We start from the raw sequence: 5,563 nt of genomic DNA, 5'->3' as shown, positions 1-5,563 counted from the left end.
CTTGGTCAGCCCATATATTCTCTAGGCACCCCCTTCCCTCCAGGTCCACGCGTGAGTCAAGGCTATCGATGTTATCGTTCTCCTGCTACTTATCTCTCACTCTTATTCGGCCTGACTGCGACGTGTGCGTCGCGTCTTGCCCTTTTGAGTGCCTTTGCCGAAGCATTTTTTTCGTTTAGGTCACGATATCTTACGTAACCCGTTTTTTCTGTCGTTGTTTACCACTGAGAGTAAATAACAATAAGTGGGCACCAGAGATGAAGGTTTCATGTTTTTTCAAAGCTTTTGCATTTTTTGCTCACTCTATACCACACCAAGTGGCCCGATGAGCAGGCTCATCTGCAGATGAGTCTTTAGAAACAAACGAATATCACGTACTGCATACACCTCATACTTTTTCTTGCACTATGTCTAGCCAAAAGTATTTATCTGCTTTTTGCAGTCATCACCTTTCTACTCCAGACCGTAAATGGCATGAAAAAGTGGAAAACGTTTCCGAACAAGAAGTCGTTCAGTATGCGAAGCATATTTGTATGACTTAATGGTAGCCCGATAGTTCTATTCGCGAACAATATTAATGCGCACCAAACCAACCGATCTCTGATTTGTTTGTCTTTTATGCCAGTCAACCAAATGAAAAAAGGGTTAAAACAGTCCCTACTATAGATACCTCGATATCACTTATCTTTACACTGATGGTCATTTTCGGATACTATACTTGTATGTATCTCTTTTTAAAGACTAGTGGCATAGTTCTAACAGCGAAATTGCTAAGCACGGCATGAAAACGTCCCTGCACAGCGAAACCCTCGCTGCGCCGTTGCCCAGCAACCGACCTAGTCACAGCTGCGCACCACATGCCATAACCTAGCCAAGCTGCGCATGAGCCGATGCAGTCGTAACGGAAAGATGCCGCCGCTAAGCCACACCCACCGAGTAGAACATTCCGCCCATCAGGTGCGCCTACCTACCACAGCAGCTCGTGTGAAGTCATAAAAGCTACGCGTAGACCGTGGCAAGAGCTGGCCCCAAAAGGGTTGTCCACACGAGGGATCAATCCTTGGGGAAGATGCGAGGTTTGCGGATCACGGGACGAAGACGTCATGAATTAGCGAGTAGGCGTGTCCTCCCCACGCATGAGGGCGACGGAGGGACTTTTGAATAGCAGTTTCGGGCGTGTGTTTGGACACACTATTGCAGTTGCTCCGGCAGCGAGCGTCAGTGTGTTCGTGCTTCGGTCATTCGCAGCTGCTGAAACAGTTTATACAAGCCATCAGAGCAGTCTGGTAACACTGGGCTCTTCCCGTGCATTCGCCTCGTCCGTGTGAGCAGGGGACATTTATGGGAAATTCTCTCCGCTCGTTGACGCCACTAGGCTCCGCCTTTCTCCTCTGAGGATTTCCCCCCAATTGAATACATCTGCAGGTACCATGACGTCCAAGTATAAGCACGCCGAATTCAAAATAAAGTGTCGCCTAGTAACCATCTACGTCATGAAATACGCCATAAAACAGACTCAGTGCGCAGGCAATTTCCTCGGAGAATATCCTTCAAAGGAACTGCTCGTAGCCGTGCAAAGGCAAATTGTAGCCACGGGGTGTCCAAAAAAGGTAGGGGCTTGGGTTGCCAAGTTAAAATGATTAAAAAATATCCAAGAAATTGAGAAAAAAATATAGCCAAAAAGCACCCATATTAAGCCATCCACAAGTTCTCCAACGTAGCCAGGCGTAAGTGAAAAGAGCTGATTGATTGATTGATTGATTTGGGGGGATTAACGTCCCAAAACTGCCATATGATTATGAGAGACGCCGTAGTGGAGGACTCCGGAAATTTGACCCCCTGGGGTTCTTTAACGTGCACCCAAATCTGAGCACACGGGCCAACGACATTTCCGCCTCCATCGGAAATGCAGCCGCCGCAGCCGGGATTTGAACCCGCGACCTGCGGGTCAGCAGCCGAGTACCTTAGCCACTAGACCACCGCGGCGGGGCGTGAAAAGAGCTGTCACGTTTGAATCCTTTTCATGGTAATGTATGCAAGTACAGAAAGACCCTTAAAGCAGTGATAGCGAGGATGGAACAGGGAATTCATGATTTTAGCAACAATGTTTTTTTGCGCGATGAATAATTGTTTCGTGCTGGCGTATAGAAATGACACTTTCTTCACGCATCTTGCATGATTGTTTTGTATAATGACTAGAACTGTCAGTATTGGGGCGACAACAAAAATTACGATGGCAGGTTCTTTTAGCAGTCAGTTTCTTGGCCACTTCAGCCGGGCCGAAGCGTTGGTTTAGATCCCGTCTCAATCTTCAGCACATGGAGTCTCCGGGTAAGCAGCCTCTTATTTAGGTGTACGAACCTTGTTGGAATGCTCTGTGGCTATAAACTGCCTTCACACGGCTATGAGCAGCCCCTTTGTGGTGGTCTTCAAGAAGAGCGCATGCACAATATGTATATATTTATGCCGCATTTCTTAGCGTAATGGTTGGTAGACGACATTTTAATTAGAATTGGGCGCCCTTAATCTTAGCCGTCATGGCGGCTTTGCTGTGATCTTTTGTCATGGTCTACGCGCCGCTTTGTTGGCGTCAGACCAGCTGTTGTGGTATACCTTGGCGCGAAGATGCGCGGAGCTTCCCCGTCTGTGGACGTGGCCTGGCGGTGGCTTCTCTTTGTAACTACTGCTTCGGTGCATGCGCGGCTTGGCGAAGTTGCGCCATGTGGTGCGCAGCTGAATATTAGTCGGGTGCTAGGCAATCAAGTGAGGAGTACTTTTATGCAGTGTTTGAACGAAGCATACACATGAAAGACCACCAAAATCATCCGTTCCTAAAGGCTGGACAGCAGTAGTGCGAAGCTGTTTTTTAACGTATATACTAGCTAGCAATACGTTCATAATTTGTGTATCTGCTCATTTATGTGGGGTGGTGACAGTTATTGAGTGAGTGAGTGATCGAGTGTGAGCATGGAGGTAACTGCTAACCAATTGGGATAGAAACACAAACGGAATATAAGGGCGAAGAGTATTTATATTACAAACATGTGCGCTCGTCTTACAATGCTGAGGTGAGTGAAGTCCGCAAGAATGGAGTAAACAGGTAAGTTTGTTGGTTGACGCAACCTAAGGGCATGTGGTATAAGTTGGCATTTCCGTTTGCATAAAAAAAGGCTTCGTATGTTTCCCGAGTATGGCTATTAGAGAATTGCCGGGAGTGGAACAGCTTTCCTGGAATCCCATGGTGCTCGATGTACGCTGAGAGAAAGAACTCTTTAGTGAAAGGCAGATAATTTAACCGTCATATGAATATAGATGGCATGCTACTCTGCGAGCTGTCAGAATGACTTATTAGGAGCTCTAAAGGTACCACTACAGTTTTTTGAGTGGACCGATGTTGTGTAAATACGTGAATAAAAGTTTCATTGCATGCCTTTGTTGCACGAAGCAGGTTCAAGACATACTGATGGTGTACGCTCGAGTCCTGCCACTCTCCGTTGCAAGGTATCTGACACCTTCACTCAGACGGTCATTACAGACTGGCTTTAGCTGCCCAAATGGTCGACCTTTACAGTCTGCTGCTTCCCTATTTACACCCTCTGCGGGGGTATAGTGGTTAAGGTACTCGGCTGCTGATCCGCAGGTTGCGGGATCAAATCCCGGCTGCGGCGGCTGCATTTTCGGTGGAGGCGAAAATGCCGTAGACCCGTGTGCTCAGTTTTGGGTGCACGTTAAAGAACCCCAGCTGGTCAAAACTTCCGGAGCCTTCCAGTGCGACGTCTCTCGTAATCGTATCATTTCAGGACGTTAAACTCCACACATCAATCAATGAAAGATTTCCTATTGACTGCGACATAATAAGTGTTATTATGATCATACGCCTCATTCACAACAATAATAGCACTGTTGGTGGCACACTTAAATTTGTGTAAGTTTCGTTTAGGTATTACGTGCCTGAATTTGTGTAAGTTTCTCTATTGTGACTCTGCGAGTGCGCGGAGAACACTGATATGTGCGGGTGCATTATTTTTTGTTCTTTCTTACTCCTTGCTTTCAATATTTTCTCCCCCTTCCTTCTCTCTCCGTGCTGGGTATCAAACGGGCGGATGCAACCTGGTTAGCCTCTTTCTCTTTAATTGGCCGGTATCCCTCTTTTTGTGTTACGCAAGAAGTGATGTGCATTTGCATGCCATCGATGCCGGCTTTCATATTGCGGTATGAAAAAAAAAAGAAAATGTTAAAACAAAACGATTTGATATACAGGTTGTCTGAGAAGAAATAACTGCATCAGACAGGCATTTCCTCTTTTAGACAGAGAAATAAATGCTTCTAAAATGCGCTCCTCTCTTCTAAGTGGGCCTGGTCCCATCGGGAAGCACAACCGCTCGGAAAGAGGTAGTCGTCTAGGGTCGTGCACTAAGTCCTAGAAATTTATATTTTTTAATCAGCAAAGCCCGCTGCGTAGCAAATGCGAGATAGTGCACTACGACATGCTTATATTTGTTTCATCTGTTTCTTCCTTCCTCCCGAGAGAGTGAGCAGGTGTCGTGCCCCTCTAGGTGACAGTTGCGCGCTTACTCTCTCTCTCTCTTTCCCCGTGTCCTTGTGTACCTGTGTATGCAAATCAAGTAAATAAATACTTCTTTTCTTAGATGACGAGTTTTCATAGGGGTAGATAATGACATCACTTCACTTGGTGTTGCTGCCGATGCACAGCATACACAAAAAAATGTGGAGAGGGGATCAGCGTAAGCCCACTACGCCTGTTTGCGTCGTGTTATATAAGATGTATATCACGTTCTCTTGTCGATTTGCAAACTGAGCAAGCCCATTCGAAACGATAGGAGACTCGACTACACCGGCATTTTGTTATCTCATCATTTCTTGACACATTGCCTTTGATGATTACCGCTGAACCAAGCTACTTCAGCGTTCATTGACCGTTATCTCACAAAAGGTACGACACCGCTGTCTCTCGTCTTGGCCGACAGCTTTAAGTGTCTGCGGTCGCTGCCTCGACGGGTGCTCCTTTGCCTTGACCTTCTTTATTTTCTGTTTCACGATCTAGCTACAATATTTAGGGCGCAAAGCGAAGCATGGTAGATAACCTGCAATGAACCTCCTCGAATGACGTAACCGTCTCAGATATTCGACGGCAGGAAAACGTTTCGCCCAAGCGAAATATAGGGTCTCTATTACCTGAAAGACTCCACGCACCACTCAGTTGTACACTCATCACTGCAGCGCCCCGAAAAAACCACGCAAAGCTCTCCAGATTGTCATATTGTGACAAACGAACACCCCCTAAAAGCACACATCAACAAGAAATATACATTGATTGTACCTGATGCGTCTCCGTTATTTTTTTTTTCGAAAACTGAATGGGAGCTTGAATACAGGCATAATGCACAATCATGCTGGAAGATTCCATAGAAAGCTGGAGGCAGTGCCCATGCAAACAGTCTACACTATGTCTCTGCAGCGTGTCACGGAAGCCAGCAGTGTTGGGTCACACTGTTGCATTCCCATGAATTACTTGACATCCAGCACAAATTGAGGTATTGGC

Source organism: Rhipicephalus microplus, chromosome 6 (genome assembly GCF_043290135.1).
Source record: "Rhipicephalus microplus isolate Deutch F79 chromosome 6, USDA_Rmic, whole genome shotgun sequence".
Classification (NCBI taxonomy): domain Eukaryota; kingdom Metazoa; phylum Arthropoda; class Arachnida; order Ixodida; family Ixodidae; genus Rhipicephalus; species Rhipicephalus microplus.
This window is presented reverse-complemented; position numbering follows the sequence as displayed.